This window comes from Caloenas nicobarica, chromosome 13 (assembly GCF_036013445.1).
Source record: "Caloenas nicobarica isolate bCalNic1 chromosome 13, bCalNic1.hap1, whole genome shotgun sequence".
In the NCBI taxonomy this organism is placed as follows: Eukaryota; Metazoa; Chordata; class Aves; order Columbiformes; family Columbidae; genus Caloenas; species Caloenas nicobarica.
Genome location: NC_088257.1, coordinates 9,101,455 through 9,128,277, shown reverse-complemented (window position 1 = coordinate 9,128,277; position 26,823 = coordinate 9,101,455). Strand labels below are relative to the sequence as shown.

The 26,823-nt window shown below is 39.9% G+C and overlaps 1 protein-coding gene across 2 annotated transcripts in view; it reads left to right on the top strand.

The window, feature by feature from the left end:
• The window catches only part of SPOCK1 (SPARC (osteonectin), cwcv and kazal like domains proteoglycan 1), a 291,932-nt gene that overhangs the window by 204,629 nt on the left and 60,480 nt on the right, over positions 1 to 26,823 (top strand). The window lies entirely within an intron of this gene.

Here is a 26,823-nt window from a genome sequence, read left to right as displayed (position 1 = left end):
TATGATAGCGCAGATCCTTATGTTTACATGTTATGTGTTACCAGATTACACCCCCCATCAGAGTTTCTTTTTTGGGGAATGGTGCGTGTGGGAAAGTCGTACATTTCTAAAATAGTTCTTGCCAAGGTATTGTCAAACAACAATTAATATTTTGGGATTTTGTTACAGCACTTTGTAGCGTAGTAGAATAACCTAGATTCTTGTTTCTGCCTGGTTTTGGTGTTTTGTGGGTTCTTGTTTTGTTTTGTAAAAGCAGGGAGGGCACAGATTTTCTTTACATACCAAAGACCAATGCTGAAGACGGGCAAATCATCACAGGAAATGTTTTCTCCCTATGCCTTTCTGATTTGCCCATACATGCTTTTTTCAGAGGGATGAAATAATGTTTAGAATGTCAATGATTTTTCTCCTTCCCTTTTACAAGCTTCTACAGTGTTGAAGGGAATGTTTTTTATTTAGGCACCCAGGTAGCTACTGCCAGTAATTAGAAGTCTGAATATGTAATGTGCCCACTGTTGGCTATTCAGTATTCCACAAACTCAGAAAAACAACCTTTTTCTAGGGAGTGTTTTTAAATAAATATGTGCTGAAGTCTTACTGAATTAAATGATACTGCATCTCATTAACGTCTTGAAAAATGAAGTTATGTGCCCATCTTTAGGCTGGAAGGTGTAGGCCTATCAGCTGTGTTTTATACAGTAAAGGAAAATCTTGGTTACTTTTCTAGATCACGCCAAAAGTTTTGTTTTGTTTTTCTTAGTGTTGGTTGTTCTGTAGCTGAATTCTTTTTTTAATTCTCATTACCACATTGAGCTAGACTTATAAATATATTTGTTGATGAAACACGTCACCAGCCATGACTTGCTTGGGCACATTACCCCAAAAGAGAGAACATTACATGCTGCTGAAAGAAAAGCATAACTTGGGGCCTTTTCTTTTCACATGTGTGGAAGAAGCCAGCACTGCATGACAGAAGATGATGTACTTTATTAATAAGCTTCTACATTAAAGTTACAGCAGGTGCACAGGGAGAAAGAAGCAGCAGTGAGTAGACTGTACCTTATGTACTTTGAATTACTATGTCAGTCATGATGGATGGAGCAAACAATAAAATTTGACCTGTCACACCATGCTTATGAGGCTGGAAGCCTTAAGGCATTTGTAATTGGCTTCAGGCAGCAATGTTAATGAAGGTGGATTGGAAAATTAGATTATTGGAATGATACAGACTGTTTTTCACTTCTAGAATTCAAAAGAAAATGCTAGAAACTCAAAGGGATCGAAGCCATAAGGCTTGTTCTCTGTAAACTGTCTCTCGTCTCTTTATAATAGAGTAGGCAAAGGAATATTATTTAGATAACAGGTTCATACTGTGTAGAATACAAGTTATTTAAAATTATTCTGTGGGGCATAGTTTTTAAACAGTATGTGGGAGGTGCAATGCACATAGTTTCCATTAACGATAATAGGATTTAGGTGTGTATCTTCTTTATATTATGCATCATGCTCAAATATGCCCGTATGGTATATAACTAGAAAATGCATCTTGGTGTTGACATTACTCAATGAGTTGGCAGTGTGGCATGAAGTGCACAAGTGAAGACATTTCTCATATTTGAAAAAGTCTGTGCCGTATAGATGTGCAACTAAATTGGGTTTTAAATAGTCATGCACAAAGTAATTGTGTCATTAAATTTGTTTAGTTGCTGCTAGAAATCACATTGATATTGTACACATTAATATTGAGGAGATATTGCGATAGTTGTTGCAGGTAGAATGTCATGAGTATTTTCCAATGAGAGCATTTTATGGGGAAACGTCAGTCTGAGCTCACTGTGTTTTGCTCAAAATCATTTCTCTGAACTTTCACGGATTCCAAGGCAAAATTCAGAGAGGAACATGTCTGGGCCTCAGAATATCTGTAGCCCGATATAGAAATGCCAGAACCTGCTCAATGATAACTTGCAGGGTGACCATTCTTCCTGAGTAGAAAGGGAGTGCTTTAAAAAAAGCCAAAGGGAAGTTGTGAAGATGGGACAGAGTCCTTCAAATCTTCAAAACATGGAATCGTCCAGATTACCTTTTGATGGTATTATAAGGACTGGGCTGTTACCAGATGACTTTGTCTTTTCCCTTCAAGGGCTATTCACATCCTCTCCATTTCCTTATACCTTCAGGTTCCCTACATTAAGGTTTTTACCTCATCAAAACACAGGAAATGTCGGGAGGGAGTTTGGGTTGTGGAGAGGATCTGGGAGCATTGCAGCAGTTGGCGGCAGAGGGTGTAGGAGGTGATTCGGAACTGATGGTCTTGGAATAGAGTCTGTGGGATGGAGGAAGAAGAATGCTGAGAATATTATAGTGTGGATGGGAAGATGTATTGCACATAAATTAATAGAAAAATTGGACTTGTTTTCACTGTTTGCATAACAACTCTATACGTACTGGGCCTGTGCCCAGTCACTGGTTATTGGATGATGGTGAATCCAAGGGCTCCACTTCTGAGGGGTTTTTTCCCCAGAGGTAATACTACACAAAACAGGAACAGCTTAACTAGTTGCATTCCCACCATCTGGGTTAATTTCATCATAAATAGAGGAAAACAGAGAAGAGAGTTTATAATCTATGTAGTTATACGCATTAATTTCTGTTTCCATTGTTTTGGAATGTTTTCCAATGGCATCAGCTTTTCTTTTACCCATTTTAATGTGTTGCGTCTAGAAATACATAGGGAGAAAGGATTACAGTAAAAAATACAACATTCTTCTAGTTTTCTGTAATGTAATCCTAGTAAAAGTAGTGTATTCTGTAAATATACTCTTTTTTTTTTTCCTAGAAGAAAAGGGAATGCATTTTGTTCCAAGTGCATGATGGTGGAGGTTATTTTCTTGTTAACACAAGTTTTGTCTTCCATTGTTGTTACCTATTCAAACTGAGAAAAGAATGTGAAGTGGGTCATTTTAGGTCTAGCCAGCTGTATTCACTTTTTCTTGCAAGAGATCTTGATGAAAAGGTAGGGAAATAAAGGAGAAAGGGAAGTTTCCTAGTTATCACTAATGCTGGTTGTGAAATCTTGGTATGAATTTCTGTAGATTGATAGAGCAGACATCTCAAAAGACTTTAAGTAACCTGCATTGTCAGATCTAAAAAGGCTTTATTTTAAATGAGCGATTTGAGGGAGAGAGTGTGCCAAAATGTCTTTTAAAGAAAAGTTTTCTTGGGTATCACGGACAGGGTAACGAGCCTTTAAAAACTTCAGCAGCTGAATGGGGAATATGATGACATTCTTCAGTCAGTGGCATAGACATGGCATTTTGTTCGTTTGCATTCCATGATGAGAATGAGTTCAAAAATGCAAGAAATTTATTAATAGAAAAGCAGAGGCTTTCAGAGGAGAGATGACACTGTTACTCAAGCTGCCTCTTCTAGTTCCTGTGTAGGACAGAAAAGACAGGTAAATGTCACAGGATGCAGTTCTAATCTGGGGTTCAGCCCAGCCTGGTAGAGTTCACCCTGCAGGAACCTCTGCAGATAGAACTCGTGTCCTGGGGCGATACACGGCAGCATCATGCAAATGCTCCCCGCTTGATGGTGTGTCGTCTGCTGATTGCATCCACCCCCACGTGAGCTCTGGGCTGGTGAACTGGAACTGCTGATGGGGCTCAGTCAGCAGGGGAATATTTGTGTCCTATTCTTGCGTGTCTGTCTGTGGCCATGCACTGCGTGGGTCTTGAAAACTGGCCTGTAGTCTTAATATTTTGTGCTGAGGCATGGAATTTCTTTTGTTACAGACATATAATCACATCATGTAGTGCATTTTGCCTGTCACTATGTACTGTTTTGGCTTTAGGTGAATCTTTTCTACTTTTTTTTAATTTTTTTTTTTTCTTTTTTAATAATCTGGTTCCAGTTAGGAGCTAACCAAAGTGTTAGATTGGTCCAGCTAACTGAAGAGATGGAATCTGGCTTTTTTTTTTTAGGTGGTTGGTGACTCTGTCCTCTCACGTGATAAAGTGCATCGCTTCCACAGCTTTCTCACACTTCCCTGGCTTAGGATGATGCAGTGTAATGTCTATAAAAACCTGTTTCCACTACGGCTGTAAATGCTCTGAAGCAGCTTCCTTTCTCCGTCATGCTTAAAGCAAAAAACAGATCTAAAGATTGGAAATCCATAGCTAGATTTCCAATAGCAGCTCCAAAAAAATGACTTTCTCCTGTGGCAGCGCAGGATGCTCTCCCGCCACAGAGCAGCTCCCTTCAGAGACTGGGGGAAATGTTCAGCACCTTAAGCGTGAGCAAACACAGAGTACTTTGCAGAGAAACAGGCCGAACTTGAGACTTGCATAAAGCATGACGGTTTTCACTTGAAGGCCAGTTTGTGTAACAGTGAGTATGGATCCCAGCAAAGCGTGTGCACTGCTCTGAACAGAGGGCCTCTGCGTCCCAGGTTGCTCTCGCTCGGGCATTTGTCACACAGACAGGGTCTGTGACAAATAAAGATATCTGTGGACACTTTATCTTACAGTTAAGAGCCCACAGCACCCATAACTGTGCCCACTTCACGAGGATGCAGCAGAAACTTAGTTGGCTTTAGGTTTTTGTGCGGTTGTTTTTCAACTATGTGGTCTGAGCTAACTCGGTTAGTTCAAAGCGTTATTGTAACATCAAGAATTTTATTTGTTTGCAACTTTTGCTGTTTTCACTATTGCTCACAAGACTGAGAATACAAAAAGAAGAAAATATTCTCTTTTAAAGTCTCAGCTTGTAAGAAAGCCAACTTAATATAAATGTTGGGCACAGGTGAACAAAGGACAAAAGGTAGAGAATGTTTCCAGTATTGTTTCACAGGATGAGACTATTACCAAAGCTAAACTGTAGACATTGAGATACTTTTCATCTTCTCCCTTTGTCTTTCCAAAATGTCTTGAAGCTGGAGTTACTGCTACCTCTAAATTTAAAACTCAAGTTATCAACAAAAGGATTCTACCTCAACCTGTAGGATTTATATCTGCACGGACCAATACTATTGACCCTGCCAAACAGAAATGGATGGTAACACTTCAGTTTTAATATTGAGCTAAGGTAAAAGTAGAACTGCTGGTGTTTTCAGAGAGAAAATGGAAAGGAAAACTGTTCTCGAACTGAGGCATTGGCAAGGGTACATATCCAGAAATATACAGTACTGCCTGTCAAACTTAAAAAGAGACCATACCGTAGGTGATGGTATAGTTAATTCCCTTGTGGATGAGAAAAACTGGCTCCTGTAATTCCAATTTCTGTTATTTTTGCTCCATTACTTACTAGGCAAAGACAATGATCAGCACGACCTGTTACCTGTCATCTTCATGCTCCTCCAATGGCTAGGAATAGATTCGTAACATCCAGTGTCACAAGTGTGTGACATTATTTTGTCTTTTGGTGTCATTCAGAATGTAGTTGTGATAAAATGTGAGGGTAAGTCCAAGGACAATGGTGAGCTTTGCATATTTATAGCCAACAATAGCACATGGGAGTGAGATGAACTTCCAGTGAAATAAATAGGATATTAAAAAGAAATGTGAAAACTGTCTGTGTCCCCAGATATTTTAAACCTAAAATGAGTGTATAATCACTTATTTTGCCTGTCAAACCAATGGCATTCTCAAACCTTTAGTCACGTTCAGATACAAATTAAAGTATACTTTACATCCACCTGTTCATTAAGATTCAGTGCATAAATAACAACTTGCAAGGCTTCTTGACCCAGGTCATAATCAACAGCCTGTTCTTGTTTTTGTGGGCAACTTTTTTTATGTTGACCGAACTATAACAGAGTTGTAAATAGAAGATCACAAATAAAAATGGCATAAATTGTTATTACTTCTCTTAGCTGCCTCTCTGAAAGTAAGAAATAGAATTAATCTATAGGATTAATTATCTGTGTAAATGGCATCATTACAAGGCAAAAGCAACACTAGGACCATATAAATTTCACACAGGATATCTAAAGATATAAAACTGAACTCCACAGAAAGCACAAAATAATTAATTTCATTTGCAAGGGTTCTTAGTGGGGATTGTGGATGTGCTGTTTGAAAAAAAAAAAAAAAAAATCACCTGTCTTTCGAATACAAATTAGATAAGATAAAGTGCTAAAAGCCTCCTCTAAATCAAGGCTTCAACTTGTTAATGGACTTTTTCCCTCTTAACTTCAGATTCTCAAGTTATTTTGGGAATATCTTGCCATTCATAGAAATAAAAGCTACTTGCTAGAAATTCCAATTTTAAAGTCTCTGTGCTTAACATTCTCAAGAGAGGTATGTCAAAGAGGCACCTGCCACCCAGGTGGGGCTAAATGCTGTAAGACACAGTGTGAAGATTGAAGACTCTTACGGATCATCTGTAGCCAATTTAAATTGCAGGGAGACTGAAATGAAAGGCTGTTTTAGTTGCTGCACTCACTGCGCTAGGCTGGAATATGGTCTGGTTTGTGCTGGGACTGCAGGATGCACATCATGAAGTGATTCTGGTGAAGTTGGTATCAAAAGCCTTTCAGTTAAAACGAACAAATAAACAGTAGAAAATAACCAGCAGAAACCTCTGTACGGAAAATGGAGGAGGAATGCTGTAGCTTTTACAGAGACCTCTTTGTGTTTTCAAAACTGAAATCTGTCATCACAGAGCCTGTAGAGGAGGGTTAGTATCAGAAGTGTGATTTATTACTTAAATTTATCTTTACAGGCAACACTGAGCAAAGAAAACCCTTTTGAGTTGGATAACTCTCTGATGGGGTGCCATAAGGTCTTTCATTTTAAGCCTGTAAATGCCAGAGCAGTAATTGAAAGACTACACTTTTCCCTAAATCTGAAAGCATGTTCTAAATCTTGTTGTATTTAGTTTGAACACTTCTCTGATATTCCTGATCCTTTATTTTCAGACTGCGAGTTACATCACCTGCAGGCTCTCTGACGTAGCTTTCGCCCACTGTAAGGCACCTTTCCCAGGAGAAGGCACTGGGAGGCAAAGAACATGGTCAGCCCAAATATGAATATGGGCTAAAGAGAAAGCAGGGTGAGGGCTTGTGCTTCTGTGGGGTGCACCGCTGTGTGTGGTGGCAAGGGACACGTCAGCGCTGCTATCTGCAGGCAGTGTCCTACCACTGGGAAGTTAGATTTAACTGCTGTAAGCTGCCATCGTTACTCGTTCAACAACTTTTAACCAGTTACTCTTGCCAGACACTGGGATTTCACTTCATCTGTGGACCAGAGATGGAGTGAGACTCTGCACCCTCCCACAAGGGCAGGCACCATCAGCCTGTTGGGTTTTCACATGCAAATTGTGGTCAACTTCAGTAGAATATCAGTGTTTTTGATAAAGCTGTCCTGTAGACACTGGTGCTTAAAATGAGTGTCAGATGGGAACACTTGAGTCTTCAAAGATGTTTGTCTACTTTCTTTTCAGCAGTAGTTTTACTTACAGGGGATATTGAATGCAGTCTTGCAGCTCTAAGTGTTCCTACTGCTGCCAAAAGGTACGGGCTGCAGGTTGAGGGCATTTAACTGTTGTTGTGCTCACTCGTTGTTGTGTTCACTTATCTATTTCTTAGGGTCTTATAGAGTTTATAAGAGGAAAAAGCAGCTGTTCCTTGGGAAATGGAAATAGGAGATGGGGTGTGCAAATATTAATTCAGAATGCGTTTATGAAGCGAGAATGTTATGAGCCCGTATGGTCCTACACAGAGAGAGCTCTTGCTATGCAGTACAGTGAAGTATCAGATAAATATTAGATCCATCAAATGAATAATATAAAAAATGATGGCTGTGACTATGGATTAGGATTAAGCAGAAGACGTATCTGAATTCAGTCTGCAGCAAACAGCTTCCATCTGTGCTACAGGCTCACAGCACCAAAACAAAATATAATGAGTTGTTCCATGCTGTTCTTTACTTAGCTCTGTGCAATGAGCAGAAAAGGTGGTTTAGGATTTGAGGGCACAAAGGACATTGGTTGGGACTGCTTAAGTGCCTAATATGCCACTGCAAGAGTGATGCTGTGATCCTAAAGGTACTTGCCATAGATTTGCTCTGTGATATTGAAATACAGCCTAATGCTTGATAAGAAGTTGGTTAGACTTTTTAGCCAGCTTTCTCAGATTACTGCAATAATAGAAAAGTATAAATAATGCATGAGTTTAGATGATGCGATATCTGTAATTCAGGAATGAAGGGATGAAAAATGCTTGTGGGTTTACAGGTGAGAGTGACTCATATTTCTACTATGATAAATTTGGTGTTATTGCTATCTAAATTTCAGCTTCCTTTCTTCTGTTTGATTTCATATATTTTATTAGAGTTTTCAGACCTAAATCATAACTGGAAAATAGTAGATAATTTTTGAGCAACGCCTAGGCTGATCTCTGACTGAAGAACAATGATTGTATTGGTTGGAAAAAATCACATGAGAAAAATTGCCATATGGAACAACCCCCAGGTTAATGCAACAGAATATCTGAATGACAGTCAGCTATAGTTTCCTGGTATTTCAAGCTTAAATCTTATCATTCATTCTGTTCATTTATTACTTATAGCATTTCTTTTCCATAACTAGTTAGTTACAGGAAAGTTACTTTTTAAAATTCTCCTTTTATTTATCCTAAAAAAAAAATAAGGTCTCGTCTTTGTCGTTATTTCCATTTTCATTAATTGGAAGCCTTTTTTATTAATGCTTTTCTTTTGATACGCTATCATAAACTTCTTGGTGTTGTCAGTGGAAGAATGAGACCCCACACAGCCCAGAGGGTGAAAGCTTTGAATAATCCTGGTGATTGCCAAATAACTGCAGGCAAGCTTATAAACTTCTGTAGAAATGGCTTAGGAAAAAAGCTTTCTTCATTATCACTGATTATCTCTACATTGGCATGGTGATTGAAACCCAGTCCATCAGTGTGTAAAATTTTATCATTTAATTCTTCTGCAGAGAAGACACTGTGCAACTTCAGTATCAAATCTTGCGGTTTACCGGTAAATCGAGTGAGCCCCTTTAAGATACCTTTAGAAGAGAATCTGAGATGTGAGCTGACACTGAAACTCCAGTATCTTCTTCCCCTGGGCAAAAACTCTCAAGACTAAGTATACACTGTGCTTTCAGGGTGGCAGATTACTCTGTGAGATTTATTGCTTTGTTAACATGCTCAAGACATCATCTTTCACTACTGTGAGAGCTGAGAGCACTGTCTGGATTTTTCTGCTCGTTGTTCATCTCTTGTTCCATTGTTTCACACCTTTAGCTTTGGGCTGTATCCTGGGTTTGGGAGAAGACTCATTTGCCACCTCCCAAAAATCTGATATTCTTGTATTTCTTCCATATCAGCCATCATTCCTCTGCTTCTGGTCAGCTCTTGGATACCACTGTTAGAAGTTTCAAAAGCTGATTCTTTGACTTCTCACGCTTTTCCTGGATGCACTGTTTGTCTGCTTAATAACTTTAGTGTCATCTTTGTATCTGTGTTTTTTGGAAAGGTAGAGAGAAGGGGAAAGGTCCTTTCCTATTCCTTCCTTCCTCTAATCAGCTGATCCCCTTGGTTTTGTGCTTTCTTTCCCCCCTTATCTTCAATGGAGAGCTCTTCTGCCTCCATAGCTCTCTGCACAGGCACTGCACTCACTGCCTGTCTAGAGCTGTACTGAGCAAACAACCACTTTCCTCGGTGCTAAACTCGCTTCAGAAAATGATCACTATTTCCACCCCCCGTTTTTCTCCATGGCATGGCATTCTGCCATATCAATACATTTTATAATACAGGCTTTGATATTTAATAGCCAAATGCCTCCTTGTTACTGAGCATCATCTTTGTTTTGGGAGCAAGAAGGGGGCAGTGAGATGAGCTGAGCAGTCGTGCATCGTTACACACAGAATATGATGTGGGTGTAAAAAGCAAATATGTATGCAGGGAAAGGATTTTCTTTAGAGTAACTATGAGGCAAGGAAGGACAGCCAGTTGTATAATTCATGTTAGCTGCCCTTGCTGCTGATCATGAATTTAGGCTTGATCTTGGCAAATCAGTCACACTTAGAGAGTGACAAGGAAATGTAGCACTGGTGACAGCCTGTATTGCGAATATTTTTAAGGTCTTGGCTAGAACACAGTGCTAGCCTGAAATGTAGGCTCAAGGCCTCACTAAACAGGCACTCTTGTCAGGGGCAATTGTGACAATCTAATCTTTCTTGAATTATATGTTTTTCTACCCAGGGAGTTGTGCAAATCAGTCACGTTCCCTCAGTTTCCAGCCATCAGCCTGTGCAATGCTTGGGGAAGAGATTTCCTTGGTGATCCCATGCACAGGGCTGCAGTTGACTTCTGTGTGCTGCTGTCATCCTTCAGCACGGTTCACCCATTCTCATTTCATTTTTGAACAGAACAGTTCAGATCATGTCCCCTTCCTCAGCACCTTGATGAGGGGAAACCTCCCTGTTGAGGGGAGACAACCAAGAGACCAGGAGAATGCTTAAGGGCAGTGAGGCTTCACCCATCGCGCTGGTCAGGCTGCGGTCCACAGAGATGGAGGCCGATACTCACTGACTTAGTATAATAATTCTCCCCCATGGCAATGAGGACTCGGACACCCCAACCATGCTATCCAGGGCAAAGGAGCAGGTGCTACAAAATAAGATGAACTCTGCAGTCTCTTAAGTGTATTGCTTTAAATCAATGCAATGACTCTTCATTTCAGTGTCTTCTGATAGTAGCTTCAGTCACTGTACTAAATAGTGGCAATTAGTATTTACATTATTTTCAATTTTTTAATGCAATTAATTTTTCAATATATGTGCATACATGTCCCATTGATTGCGTGAGCTAACGAACAGCTAAAATAACTCACACTTTATCCTGCTATCTTCAAGGATGGGCATCCATCAAAATACTCCCAGTCTCCATAAAGTTCAAGAGAAAAATATTGCTGCCAAAATGACATTTGAACCCTCTAATGCTGAAGACAGTCCTTCCAGGACCAGCTCAAAAGGTAGCTGGTAGCACTAAAAGACCAAGAGGACTACTCTGTAAAGTGTGTGGCAAACAGGTAGATACCCAGCCTGAGAACTTAGTGGTTTCTTAACACTTGCAATGTGTCAACTCTATAAACACCTCTTATCAGTCACTTTGGATATTAATTATGTGGCAAAATAACTCAATCATCAGGTGCATTAACCTCACTCTCATTGATTCTGCAGGGAGTTAGACGCTTTCCAAATCCAGATGAAGAAAGGTGACGTTATAGTGTCTATCCAAAGCATGTTCAGCCACTGGTGCATCTAGGACCCAATTTTTCAGCCTCTCCTCTGAGCAGGGGCTAAGTTTGTGCTTGGAGTTTCAATTGTAAAAGGAAGAATTGAGCGAAGTTGCCTCAGTTCCTTGCATTTCAAAGGTGACATCCTCTGGACAACTCGGGTACTGAGGCAGAAACCGCATCCAGTTTTTTTTTCAACTGGAAGAAATGGTTTCAAGGCTTAGTACTGAAGTATTCCAGAAACTAGTTCCAAAAAAGCAGTCATCTTTGACTTCTAGTTTGATGGAGTTCCAGCAGTAATTTACAGTATTATTATTATAGTCTGCAGGAAGGGTGATGTGTTGCCATTTAGAAGGGTAATTTCTGAGTTCTGAGGACACGCAGGAATGCCTCAGACCTGCGAGGGGCTTTTTTTTCAGGAGCATCACAGCAGCGTGAACTGCTGCAACTGGCCTTGAGCTCAGCCATTTGGAACAAATGTAACATTGACATAAACGGTAAATGGAGAAAAAAGTGCACATACCAATAAATGCATTACTAGTCAACAAATTGCATGGTATTAGACATGAGAGCTTTGCTGTGTTGTTCTATGAAAGTAGCTTTTTCAAAGGGAGTTTCAAAAAAATACAAAAATAAATCTCTTGCTGATTAAACAGTGCAAATATCGATGGTGTATAACTGGTTATTTACCACTGTTTTGAAAAACGCTGATTTATTATCTAGGTAGATCTTTTGATTCGTGAGCTGTTTATATTTTAGGAAATAATCTTAGCCTGATGGGCTGAATCCCTTTCAAAAGTGTAAATGCATTCTCCAAATGTTTTTCATGGGCTTTTGAAGTATGGACATATGATGTCAAACTTCAGTTTTATTTAGGCTACTAAAGAGTTAAACTTCAGCAGGAATGTTCTTGTATTTTATTTTGCACAGTCCTGTAATATTACGCAGAAGCTAGAAGACATGGCATTTTCCAGTTCAAAGGGCCTACTAATATTTATGAGGTCATTGTACATCTCCTTGCAGGAAAATACCTTTAATCTTCTGGAGTCTGAGTTCTTTGGAAAATAACATCAAAGTTTTACTAATAAGTTTCACTAATTCTTAATGAATTTATATTGAAGAATAATAAGATATATGCCACAAACCTTATCTGTACAGAGGCCAGCTGGAGACTGGGAATATATTAATCCCAAGAATTAGTAATTTTGCTAGCGTCCAGACTATATGACACCTTTTGCAGTTCCACTCTTGTGGTTGTCTTAATGTAAAATTGTTGGATTTTAAGTTTGTTTGTTAGTTGAAGAAAAACTGAGGAGTTGATGTGCCTCATTATGTGCAACTGTTAGCAGAAATGAGTGGGAAAATTATTTGACTTCTGTAAAAAAACGGTAGCATTCAGCTATAAGGGTTTTGGTTTTGTTTTTTACAGATTTTGTTGCTCATAGGCTTTTCCAACTTCAAATAATTTGCTTCCAACCATTCTTTGTGCTAAGAGACATGAGTTTTATTTTTATTATCACATCTAGTACCTCTCACCACCAACCTAGGTCAATAAAAGTGCTTCTCCAGTACAAGCGTGAGATTTCTTAAGAACCAGTTTTGTAGTCTGAACCAGTGAGTTTCTGTAGAAGGATTACTGTGTTGGTTGATTTATGTTTTTAAGCAAGCAGGGGATTCTAACAGGTGGTCTGTGAGCATCTGACATGGGGTCTGTTAATTCCTTTGCTTGGTATAGGTTCCATGAACTACTTTGCTTGGTCTAGAAAGGTACGTAAGAGTCTTACAAAGTCATGCTACAATGGACTGAATTTTTAAGAGCCCATAAATAGAAGTCTGAAAGCCCAATGTATTACAGTGTATGTTCAGTACTCTAATCTGGTTAACTGGTTGTTTATCATCTCTCTGGATTTAAAGATCATCACTTCCTTTGAACAACCTGTTATATCGTGTGCAGAGCATTTGATATTTCCTGCTGCAGAACTGGCTGCATTTGAGCAATATATACTCATATATATTTATACTCTAATAAATACATAGGACTTTGACTCCTTTGTAGATGAAAGGAGGCATATAAACGGCAATTTTATTGCATAATTGTCTTAGTGAATATTTTTCAAAAATATTTAGTAAGATAGATATAGCACATTTATACTAGCCAAACTAAATTTGGGATCTTTTTGGTGGATTAACAAATGCTTTGTTAGCTGCTTGTATTTCTAGAACATACAATATTTCTCTCACAAAAAATACCTGAATATATGTGTTCCTGCTGTGCTTTGTGTTGCACCAGCATTGCAACCACTTCTCACAAGAAATGTCCACAAGGTTATAAACTTTCTTGAGAAGTTTAGTGCCTTGACCTAATGGTAACTGTGAAAATAAGAGCAGTGCATATTAATTGTAAAGGCGTTTTATTTAGGAGGCATATATGCTGTAAAATGTCATATTAGAACAGTAAAAATGCTTCAATCTTGTAGGATGTTCTTGAAGCCTTTAGATTTCTTCAGGGTCCATGACCTTTTCTTCTGCTTCCTTAAGGATGGATGCTCAGGCTATTCAGAGACACTCTTGTTGTTGAACTCTCTGAAGTAGCAAAGCTGAAATCAAAGCTGTGTTGTAAACTAGAATTTTGTTTCTTGTTATGCACTTCATTAAATCAGAAGGGCTTTTTTAGATAAGCATTTGTCATCTCTATGTCAGATTTCTCAAAGAACACGGTGAATTAACAAGACATGTTTAACGCAAACTTGACAGAAAGGTTAATGAGAATTCAGAAGGTGGTAAGGAGGGAAATAATATGTACCGCTCCAGGTGAAAACTACAAGGAATCAGAATAGGTTGTAATTCAGCTTGTCTTAAATGGAGGTATTTATTTGTTCTAGAGTGAATGTAATTAAAAATGTTTTAAGTAATTCCCCCCCCCGCTTCAGTAATTGAACTGACAGACAGTAGTTAAATACTTCAGTGGGACCTAGAAGGTGTGTGCCCACTGAGCTGAATTATTTTGCAAGATGCATATTTGAGACAAGGGTCTCCTGCCCTGTGTTCTTTGAAAATAATTCCTGCATCTGCATCGTTCAAATTCTACAAGATCAAGGTCGCGTGGCTGAGAAAGGCTGAGGGAAAAGTGGAAATTGAGACAAATGTCATGGTCACATCCTGGTGAGAGTGGGCGCTGTGTTTCATAGCTACATGGCTTTCTCCCATTGTTAACCCTGTTGAGCCAGACCAGTTACCCAGGGGACCGAGAAGGGGCCGTGGGACAGTGAGTTATTTAACCATGATACCTGCGGACATCTGCGTAGTTATGTAGCTTATGGAAAATTCCAGGAGGTTCACAGGACTCTCCCTCTAAATCTGCAACAACTTGCGTTGAAGGGGATGATCAAAGCATAAAGCAACTAAGTTTGAGTAGCCTTCTGTTCTTGAGCCATCTGTTGATGATTTGCCCTACTGCGATGAACGCTTTTGCTTTGGGCAGAAAATACACTTGCAAAGAAGTCGGCAATAAGTAGGGATTGTGAATACAGTATTTGTTCTTTGGGAGAAAGCTACCAATCTTGATGATGGTAATCACGGGGCTCCTTTTCTAACTTGATTGGAATCAGATTTATGACTGCCAAATCAAACAAATTGGCATGTGATGGTTGGAACTTAAAACCCTATCAATTACATACACTTCTCTGTCTACAGTTACCTTTGCACTAAGGACAACCCGATTACTTTTGTTGTTAGTGCAGCTTGCCTGTTGTACGTTTTACATGTAAAGCCAATATTATTTTTAAAATCCTTCTTTCTTCAGCCAAATCAAAACAGCAGAAAATTCTGTTGTTTGCATTTTGAATTATCTGTCAAAGTTCAAGCATTGAAATTTGTCTTCTTGACAGGAAGAGGAAACAAGAAAATCTTAGTTTGCTATACCAACTCATAGATAATTACGCAAGCTTAAATAAAAATATCATTTGCACTAATTTAGTTACCTTGTTCCAAGCTCCATGCCTGCATTCAGTTAAAATGTAAAATTTCTTGTTCTATTACCCAGACAATGTGTTTAAGGGTTATAAAACAAGGGAATTAGCTGCTTTTGGGTAACTGGCTTGTTTTCCCTTTATGCATGGGCAGACGATGTACCAATGCTTGAGGCGCTTAAGAGTTGTGATCCTAAAAGCTCTGACCTTCCTGGGAGGCGCCAGCCTCTCAGCACAGAAAAATGACTATTTTTTTCAGCTTCAGAATTCATATTTTGAGCTTTTACCAGCAAACAGCTTATTTGAGCCATTTAAAACATCAAAGGGGATGTTTCTTGGCTTGGGTACATCTTTAATTTAAAGCAGATTTATTAAAGGCCGAAACAGGATAATACTGCAAAAGGATTAGCCGTGGTTACTTGATTTCTGAGCAAACAGACTTAATTCTGCTCGCTTTGTGTGGGTGTCTTTCCCAGTGAGTCAATTCACTGAGCATTGAACTAGGCCTGAGGTTTGGTTCCTTCTCTTTTCTTTTTTTTAAAAAAAATTTTTCCTTGTTTCTATTGTATTCTTTAGAAATCAGAAGCATTGCTGAAAGCTTTAACTTCAAAGCTTAAGCCAGCTTACTCTTCATCGGTTGCTATGCTCCAAAATACATTCTTGAAGCTTCTTTGCTAGTAGTTGCCAAATGTTTTGTTTCAGCATTTTATAGCATTGCGGCTTTCAGTCTGGCTTTCGTTTTGATTTATTCTTCACAAAATAAAAATTCTGAGAAGTCAATTAAAAAATAGGATGGCATTCTTAGCATTTAAATCTTGTTGCTATTCTGAAAGCAGCCAGAGCAGTGGTACTGCAAAGTGCTGTTTACTTTGTATTAGCACTTAATCTTCAGATCTGCTCTATCTGTAAGCAACAGACCAAAAGCAGTCTCTGAGATCTGAAAGGTTACTTGATACTGTATGTTTGATACATCAGTAACAAGGAATAAATAGTGCTAGGGCCACATCATGGTCAGTGAAACTTGGGCAAACCTATTGTGGAATAGTTAATCTAATAGATTTAATGAGAAAGGAATGGGATAACTCTGTTCTGGAGAAGAGGATTGACCTCCTGGAATTTATTGTGAATTATATTATTTGGGAACAGAAGAACCCAAACTGACCTTCACCTCTTGTGTGGAAAGGCAAAGTTTGATTAGCAGAGAATGACGCACCATTTGAGAACCACGCACGTGTGCCGTAAAACCTCCCATTTCCACTTCTATAGAGACGCTTCAGGACTTGGTTGTGTGTTTGGCGTTTGACTCATAGCACAGGTAAACCACTGAGTTTGGTACTAAGAAAGTGTACGCTTTAGCTGCTCACTACACTGCTGAGATTTCAAGCAAGCCAGAGTGGTATTTTGGTGTATCTGTATCTTCTTTCCCCCATCACCATTTTTTACTCATCCTAGAAACAAAAATACAGTGAGTTTTAATAAATCATTGCTAGCTAAGGATGTGTGAGCTCAGAAGCCCAGAGTACAGCACCCAGCCTGACCCTCCTCCTCTTCTCTCAGTCTCTCCTGGAAGCTCCCCAGACCCTCATCCATGTGCGCTCTGAGATGTTTGCAGATACTTCCTCCCTCTCTCCAGTTTTATAACACAGACCCCAAGAAGCACAAAACTTTGAGCACAATATGCTAGTTTACATGTTACTCTTATTTGTGGCAAGGTTGCTTGAGAAGGAATAGGCAGCAGAGAACAAACTCAATGGACTAATTCACCGGCATTTCAAGAGGTGAAGCAGGTGTGGTAGCAACTTTTCCTTAACTTTCATTTGTAAAAATACATCAGAGAGAGGGTTAAACTGTACTTTTGAACTGTTCTCAGCCTGTATAGCCAAAGCAATCAGAATCTTGTCCCTAATAACATACTGTCAGGTGCATCAGACATTTTAAAGTAACTGTAAATACAGTACTAAATACAAGACCCTCATGTAATGCCAATACCCAGTACCTTTCTTTAGGCTCCTTACATGCTGCAGTTCTCCTAGAGAAGGCATATGACTTTGCAGTTGCTAATTGATGAGGAGCATTGGCTGAGAGGTTTTTGAGATGCTGAGATACTACCATCATACCAATTCCATAAAAGACTGAAGGGAACATGTCTACGCTTTATAGTGGTCACCAGATGCTGGGTTTTTGCCCAGGTATGGACAGATAGATATGAGAATGAGTAGATGGAGCATTGCCTCATCCAAAATCTAGATGCAGTTGCATGGTGTGGCTAAATTACTCAGTTGAAAATGTCATTGCCTGGGTGGAAACCCTGTGCTTGGGGCTCTGAATGTCTTGCATTGCCGTCCCTCTGCTATATGTAGGCAGTTGTTTAGCTGGTAACTGTAGTGTGTGTGTGCATAGAGCCACAGATCGTTACCTCTTGATTATGTTCACATTATCTGATGTGTTGTCTCCATGAGAGAAATTAAATTGCCTTTAGTAATTTGAAGCAAGTAGAAATGACAAATCATCGTTCTCATGTGATCAGTAAATGGCTACAGAACGAGAATGCATCTCAATTACATGGCAAGTACATTTCAAGCAGCATCGATCGTTCCAACTGTCCAGTTATTTTCCTGTGATTTTCTTTACTTTTAAACTAAGATGGCTTTGGTCTATTAAAAGAAAAAATTAAGTAGCTTCTTTCCACTTTGAATACCACTATTAGCTATGAACTCTCAGCTCATAATTATGAAGAGTTAGAATAGAGAATTATTTCACAGAGACAAAAACAATATAATATATATAGAAACGAAAAAAATGCAGTAAGAAAGTGATTTTTAAAGTCCACATCCTGGAATGTGGCAGTGTACTGGAAAGTAAAAACTCCCATGTGCAGTTAGAAAATGATCATCATTAGTTGAGCTATCATGCAAATCCTGCAGGAAGAAAAAGGAATAGACATTTAGCGACAGGAAATGCTTTTGTATGTGAATATAGGATATGGGCTATAAGATTTTTTTTTTTTTTTTTTTTTTTAAATAAGCCAGCATTGCCACCTACATTTGCATTTGGATTATGATTCTGCAAATACTTGTGACTGGAGAATTAGCATTTCCAAAGGCAATTCATAGCAGGAGTTATCAGGCAAACCACATGATTATGCCACACAACGGAGCATCCTGCAGAGATCCCTGAGTTAGTGCCAACCACAGGAGGAGGCTCAGGTGTAGGAGCTGCCTCTGGCTGGGCTGCCTGGGAGCCAGAGCTGCTCCTTGGGGATGGAGACTTTGCGTCATCTCCTCAGCTCCTGCATTGGTGCACAAGGAAACAGCTTGGACAGCCCAGATGGCAGGAATGACCTTGGTACTCCAAAATTATCAGTAAAGTCACCAAAATCGAACCACAGGCTGAAGTGCAGATTTCAGCCTAAGAATGTGACTCTGCTGAGGAGCGGACAAGCATGTGCCTACCTCATAGTAGCCATTGCATGATAAATAAAAGCAGGTAGAGTCAGAGGAGAGCAGGGTGGTGTCTTTATTTTTGACTCACCCATTCGTAGTGACAGAACTGTTCTGTCTTCATTTGCCTTTTAACTTGTCTTGGTCTCTTCAGTCAGTGAAGGAAAACTCAAAATCAGCATTGCACAAATGTTTCCACTTAAGAACCGACTCTTCTGTGTCAAGTTCCAGCTGTCTTTGGCCCCTGCTGCTCCAGTAAGCACCTGAATTTCTCACAAGATAATAAACTGGGATATTCCCCCCCCACCTTGACCTAAGTGTTTCCAGAACTGGCATCTAAATTACTTGTAAAAATAAACTGAATTTCAATATGACATGCTAGATTTTGGTGCCTAAGGCTATTTTCTTTTTTGTTCACAAAATGGCAACCATTTGTTTTCATTGTTATATTGTGTTCATAAATGGTCCCTTGGGTGTCCTCTGCCCCCGATATCTGGTACTGTGACCTTAGATGCCATATCATCTAGCTGATGCAATTAACTGCATTTTTAAAAAATTCTTGCTTCACATTGAGCTGATTGCCAGCTATTTCTCAGGGCAATTTGTTGTGTGTTTAAAAAGAATTTTATCCTTCAGTGGTCTGTCCAGATATCTGCAAATGAGCCGATTTTGCTTTGTCCGTAAGTTTGCAGTTTGCAGTAGCGTGGGTACATGATAATTTCCTTGGTTTACAGCCCTGCCATTCAAACACTGAAATGGCTACGAGCAGTCCCCCTGCTAACTCGTGAGCTATCAGTCAGCTTGGAAAATCACTATTTTTCTTTAAGTTTGCAGTTCCTCCTTCTTCAGTTAGTTCTAACCAACAAAACTTTTGGCTACTTTGATTCTAATTACAAATATGAAAGTTCAACCGAATAGTCCTTTAGAAACGAATAGCAGAACACGTAGGAATAGACCAGAGTTTGCCCGGTGTTCTGGTGGCAGTGTGGTGGGAGACTTCGCTCCAGAGTCATGGCTTGGGGAGTGTTTCCAGTTGCTGTCCCTGTCCCCACGGCTCTGCCCTGCTCCTTTCCTCCCCCTTCTCCAGGCTGCAGTGTGTAGGACTGGCACCCCACAGTCACAGACTCTCTTTTAAGGATCTCTCATGCATGCATTTGAAGGCAGCAAAGAGGCATGAACTCTTCCTAGGTTTTCTAAAACTATTTGAGTTCAACTGATGAAAACAAGGAGCCCCTTCTGCTCTTCTGCTAAGAAGTTGAAACCTGTTTTTAGAGGTGTGCACAGTTCTAATTATAGCGTGGAGCTACAAAATATGCAATTAATACAATCCTGAATTGCATGATAGCTGCCTCTTGCAGCTCGGCTTGATCTTTCCTGGAGTCCAGAACAGGAACTGATGGTTTCTTCTTGGAAGATGAACCTTCTGTCTTTCCCATTGCTTGGAGTTGGTACTTAGTTGTTTAAACTTATGCTGTAAGAGCCAAAACCATGAAATTTGTATATGGCTGGGACCTAATTTAAAAACTTAAAAATCTTAAAATTGAGAACCAAAATTTTAAGGACCTGAGCTATGCACTTTGGAGCACCTGCAGTTGGCAATATTAAAGATGTGATCTCCTGACTTAAGGAGTGATATTTAAAGATTGTGCAGGTCTCATGCTTTCCTCTGCTCTATGGTTAATTTTACGCTGAAGGCAAAGTCCTGTAGCTCTCCCTCATGGAGCTACAGGATTGCAGGGGGCAGAGCTGTGCAGTGTAGAGCAATTTTGGTCTCCAGAGATTTGCTGCATTTGACCTTTTGGTGTTGCTGCACTCAGCTGCATAAATCTGTTCAGCCTATTTAATATCAGTGCCTTGGAACCTGGATCTGTTTCTCTCTGACCCCACACCTGGAAGCTGTTCTCTTTCTAGCAGATGATGAACCTGCCAGTTAAGTGTGCAATGAGAGACCTTCTTAAATATTTGTTGTTTACTTGAGATATAATAAGGTCCTTCATGTCATTTCTTGCAGAAAGGGGAATTTCTAAGCCAATGCAGCCTTTCAGTACTTAAAAGGGGCCCATCAGAAAGATGATGACAGACTTTTTAGCAGGACCTGTTGTGACAGGACAAGGGGTGATGGTTTTAAACTAAAAGAGGGGAGGTTCAGGCTAGACATAAGGAAGAATTTTTTTACACTGAGGATGGTGAGACACTGGCCCAGGTTGCCCAGAGAGGTGGTGGATGCCCCATCCCTGGAGACATCCCAGGCCAGGCTGGACGGGGCTCTGAGCAACCTGAGCTGGTGCAGATGTCCCTGCTCGTGGCAGGGGGGGCACTGGGGGAGCTGGGAAGGTCCCTTCCAACCCAAACCATTCTATGAATCAAAACTACAGCTAGTATACAGTTTTTAAATGGCTCAATGTGTATTTACACAATAGATTGTGCTAATTAGAGTTTATTCCAGCAACGGTATGCATGTATAACTCCCATTAATATCAGCGGCAGCTGTGTATTCTCATGGGGATAACAGAGCTCCTAATTAGAACTCCAAGTTTCTAAGATATCTTTTTACAGCTTTTATTGCGAAGATAAAGTGCTGTATGTTTGCCTGATAGCTATTCTAATATAAAATAAATGTGTTTGGTTGGGGTTGTTTTGGTTTGTGTGTTTTTGTTTTATTTCAGCCTTGCCTTTATTTTTGATTGCAGTGACAGGAGCTGCTACCGGTCAGGAGCAGAGCCTGTGTATTGTCTGCCCAGAGAAATGAAATGACTCTACAAGCTAGTAACAGTGCCAGTCTGGACACAGAATAGCTACTTTAGCCAGTGTAAAACCTACCCAAGTGGTCAGTCCTGGGGACAGAGCTTGGACCGTATTGCCAGTGTCTACCTGAGGCATGGAGCGCCCTTGTCCCATCCCAACCCTGTCACGTAGCCCAAAATTTGAGACTCGTGTCAGGACTTGACATTATTGTCTGACTTTTTTTAGAAACATGAATTCATGTGGTTGACTTTGCTGTCTCCCAACTGGGCAGCCATTTTCAGGATTTCAGGTTTTACAGAGCCTAAAAAGTTTGCAGAATTCCCATTAAAACTTTTTAATGTATGTGTTTGGCAGGATGCAATGGGAGTGCACTGTATGACATTTCTTTAGGGATTTGAAGAAAAGATGCTGAACCTTTTTTTTTATTGTGCCAAGTAGGGGGAAAAAAAAAATCTTTTGGCCTGTGTTCCAATTTTTTTTTTTTTTTCTGTCTGATGAAAACTGGAAACAGGGGCTTATAAATACTGATAAGAGTCGTAGCTCTGGAAGCAATGGCAAGCACTGCTCTAAAACATGTAAACAAACAACCCCTCTCAAATGGGTGTCTGAATTCCAATGCATTCTAATTATCTGCTAAGAGAGATAGGTATGAAAAACTACTGACACAAAGAAACTCTGGACTGAAAGAAAAAAATATAGTAATTTTGGGAAGGTTTAGCTTCTGCCGGTGGCAAGTACCGAGTAGAGGATAAGGTAGAAAATAATGAGCTTTTGTTATTTGTATCTGAAGTTTAGAAGATTGTGAGTGAACAAAAGATGTACTATAAAACAAACACTGCACTGAAATAATTCTCGGTGGAAATGCAAAAAGCTGCAGGGCACTAAAGAAGATGCAGCGTCTTCCAGGCAAGAGCACTGTTGAACAACAGTGTTTTAGAGACATTACTAACAGTAAGATGTAACATTTCAGGTTTTTAACATGTATTTTAATTAGTATACTGTAAAGTTCAACTCCTATTTCAATTTTCAGTCTTTTGAGAAAGAGACTTCATGTTATTTTATCTTCATCATGTATGTTGTCTGCCAATTCCTACATACTCTCACCAACAAAAATATGATTCTTCCCTTTTTAGTTCACATTTCAGTTAATGACAGAAGCAATTAACTTTGGAAGCTAACATTTTCTCCTTTATTACCATAACTATGAGAAATTTTCGATGACAGATTTTTTTTTTTTTAATGACAAATTTTATGCATTAAGACTAAATTACGGTCTTGGAGAGCCTCCCCTCTGCTGAACCCTGGATAAAGTGCAGCATGCTGTCTCCTCATCCCCTTACCTGGTGTTTGTTCTCAGGACTGTGAGATCATCCAGGACGCTGAACCTGTGCAAAGTGTTCCCATTGTCTGTCCTCTCTGTGGCTCTACGACCAGGAGCAACATTAGACACATGGTATGTCCCAGGCCATCTGGGGCACCTGCAGCAGATTCTCAATTACATCTGCATTCTCAAGGAAACATGCTGTCAGGGCTAGGTTCTGACAGTACTTCCCCTATAAATTGTAATTAGAATCACAATGAAGAAATGTGCACAGTCTGCCACTCTTCATCCCAGCGTGTGTAACATAGAATCATAGAATGTCCTGAGTTGAGAGGGACCCATGAGGATCATTGAGTCCAACTCCTGTCCCTGCACAGGAAAACCTCAAAATTCACACCATGTGTCTGAGGGCCTTGTCCAGTCTCTTCTTGAACACTATCAGCCTTGGGGCCGTGACACCTCCCTGGGGAGCCTGTTCCAGTGCTCCACCACCCTCTGGGCGAAGAACCTTTTCCTAATGTCCAACCTAAGCCTCCCTGGCACATCTTCCTGCTGTTCCCTTGGGTTCTATCATTGATCACCAAAGAGAAGAGATCAGCGCTTGCCCCTCTTCTTCCTCGCACCTTGTGAGGAAGCTGCAGACTGAACAAATCAAGTGACTTTAGCCGCTCCTCATATGGCTTCTTCTCCAAACCCTTCACCAACTTTGTAGCCTCTTCTAGACACTCTCCAGTAGCTTTATATCCTTTTGATCCCATGTTGCCCAGGCCTGCACACAGTGCTCCAGGTGAGGCTGCCGCAGAGCAGAGCGGGACAATCGCCTCCCTGCCTGACTGGCAACGCTGTGCTGGATGCACCAGGACACGGTTGGCCCTCTTGGCTGTAGTTAATGCATCAAATACTGTCTCTGCACTAAGTCCATCTCTGCTGTGGGGAGCGTTGTGGCAGTGTTCCTGTCTCCTCATCCTCGCGGCATGATGCAAAGCTCTTCAAGTCATTAATGCAGTCTGGAGGCTGTATTAAGCTTATCACATAAATATTAATTAGTCAAATATACACCCATGTGTAAAAGATTGTATTAACTTATTTGACAATATTACATACGTACAGGTTAGATCAAAACCTGGCTGCCAAATTTGAAAGCTAGTATAAAGACAGAGATATGCTGTTTTATTACGTCATTAAAAAAAAAACTCCATTCTGCTCTAGCAGGGTCTACAGGCTGGAGACTGACAGACAAGAATAAAATAGCTGGCAATAAATTTTATGTAGCTATTTTTTCTTTCTGCCTCAAATGTGAATGCTTATGCAAAACACATTGCTGTAGATTCACTGACAATAAAAAGGGAATCATTATATGAGTAGTGGATTCTCAGGGGGGCACTTTAGCCAAAACACACTCTGCAATAATTTCCCACATCTTAGTTGAATAAATTAATTTATGAATTTTCCATGAATATGTTCAACCATTTCTCCCCTCATATATTTTATTGAGCTCCATATACATTTAGCAACAAATAACAGAGCTGCTTTTCCATTTGCAGTAAAATAGTTTAGAGATGTTTATGTGAGCCTTGGGGTTCATAGTAAACAAATGCAGTTCAAACACCAGGGAGGTGGCAAAGAAACAATGAAGCTTGGCAGGATCCAGGGAGCTCTACTAGGAGAAAAGCTCAGCAGAGAGTCACGACATATCCGTTCACACCAGCAGTGAGATGGGTCCCCTGAAATCAGAGATGACCAGCCCCAAACTGTGGGACTGCTTCCAGTGAGACTGTGTAGAATCACTGCAAGGAGCTTCATGGATTCTTTCTGCAAAACTTGTACTGTCCCTTTGGTGCTGGAGACCGATAGGTTGTATCATTCCCTCATTTAATATGTTTTGTCCTGTTCTGTGTATTTTCTTTTCTCTATGTGAGAAGTAGGCGAGGATGGCAGAAACAGAGGGCATTTGGGTTTCCTTCACAAAAATAGAAATGCAGTGTCCATGGTTTGGCAGAAACCAACAGGCTCCTTCTAGTCTGTAGATTCAGTGGCAGGGCAGTCCAAAAACTTCTTTGTTTTTCTACAAGAGATCTTTTGTGGCCACTTTGCTTCTGAGTATCATATAGTTTGGCTTAGGCAATGTCATTACATCCAAAGATAAGCTACTCATGTGGGTTATTATAGTAAGCATAACATCAGATGGGAAGTATGATATCTGCATGTTTTTCTTTAGGGAAAGAAAAAACAGTTACATATAGTGATTAGGTGTTGAAAAGTAATCAGTATTATCCTAATTTAATATTTTAAATGGAGTTCTTTCATCTTCCTCCTCCAGCACTGAGCTGCCACCCCAGTTCTACGAATACATGTATGGACCAACATCCCAAACTAATAGGGTGGGGGATATAAGGTGGTTAATCATAGGTGTAGATTTACTTGGATGTCACTGCCCCATTATGATCTTCAAGTTTAGATCATGTTCTTGCCCTGCACATTCAGATCATAGAGACAGCCTATTTTAAGCAGCTTCTTTTTTTGGTTTATTTTGAGCTTTTTGGTTGTAATTTTTATCAATCATATGGAAAGCTGGGGAAAAACTTGTCCTGCTGTTTCCAACTGTAAAGCTCTTTATTTTTTAACCGTACATAGCGAGTCCCGAAATAGGTCTTGCTGTCTTAAAGGTTGCATTTGAAGTATAATTGCTAATGCTTAGAGACATAATTTACATTTATTAGTCATAATAAAATATGTAACTAATTGATGTTCTGTAAGGGATTAAATGATCAACTCTAGCTGTAGGAAGATTTGTGCCTGTGTTCTCAATAACATATTGACTATCGAAATATGCTGCAGGAAAAGAGTTGTTGCCTTCAGGACTGTGCATTCAGAGCGTTTCTTTCTCCTCTTCTCCTTCTGATGTGCTTCTGTTTGGTTTGCGTTCTGTGCAAAGAGTATTTATGGAGCAAACATGAAAAATAAGTACTGATATTCTCTTTGGTCTTTCAAGAAATTAGTACAAAATGCATGCTAAACTTGCACATTTGTGCATGGCCATGCATTTTCTAAATTAGAAGGGCAGAACATCACAAAGCATGCGACCAGCAGGGTGCACTGAAGTTCAGAATGGCCAGGAGAGAATGTCAACAGAGTAGGATGTAGGCACAGGATAATGGTCTCCTGCTGCTAGATTAAAGCCTGGGCAAAGATGAGCCCTTTTAGCAAAAACAAACAGAGGCAAAACCAAGATATTTTTGATACTTTCAAAGCAGGAGGCATTTATCTTGTAACAACATCCTGTTCTGTTTTCTTGGCTTCCACTGTACCAAAGTAACAGAAGATGATGCTGTGAATTTTGTCAGTGACTGTTGCTAGATGAGCTCCAGTTGCCCACTGCATCCCCCATTGGATACCACCATGGTCTTACGCTGGGTGTCCTTTGACCTTCAAAAAAGCTGCACGTTTCAAAATACATTGCATCACACTGTGTAAGCATGCTGACCTACTTTCAAATGAAAAAGAATTAATCTATAATAAAATTGAGACTTATCAAAGGGATTTTACAGCCCCACCTTTCCAGTTTCCCGGGACAGGAGGCAGTCTCTGCAGGGAGGAGCGCCAGCCTCAGCGCTGCCGGCAAAGCTCCCGTTTGCATTAAAAGCTCTCAGATTCTGATCTGGTAAAATTAGGGCTTGAAAAACACAAAAAAAACATGTTTGAATTCAGTTCATTAGGTATCAAGCCAAAGAGAATGCCCCATGCATTTTTGTTGCTGCTTCTTTGTGCTGTTTTGGGGTTTTTTGGATATGGTTTTGTTTTTTTTTTTTTTACTTTATTAGTACATCAGTCCAGTCTCCAGTAACTGCACTGCTGGGCACAGTCTGGGGAAAATATCCGTGGGGCAGTAACTGCAGAGAGGATGACTGCACAGGCACAAAGGTCTTAAAGGAAAGTCAGCAATAAAATGTATGTAATGCAAACAGCGAAGGCGATGAATAGTCAGTATGTTACAAATCAGGGCTTTTTAACTAGCATACTTTTGCAATATTCTCCTGAATTGTCTCATTCATCCAATACTGCACATGTCCTGCTGTCCTAAATAGTTT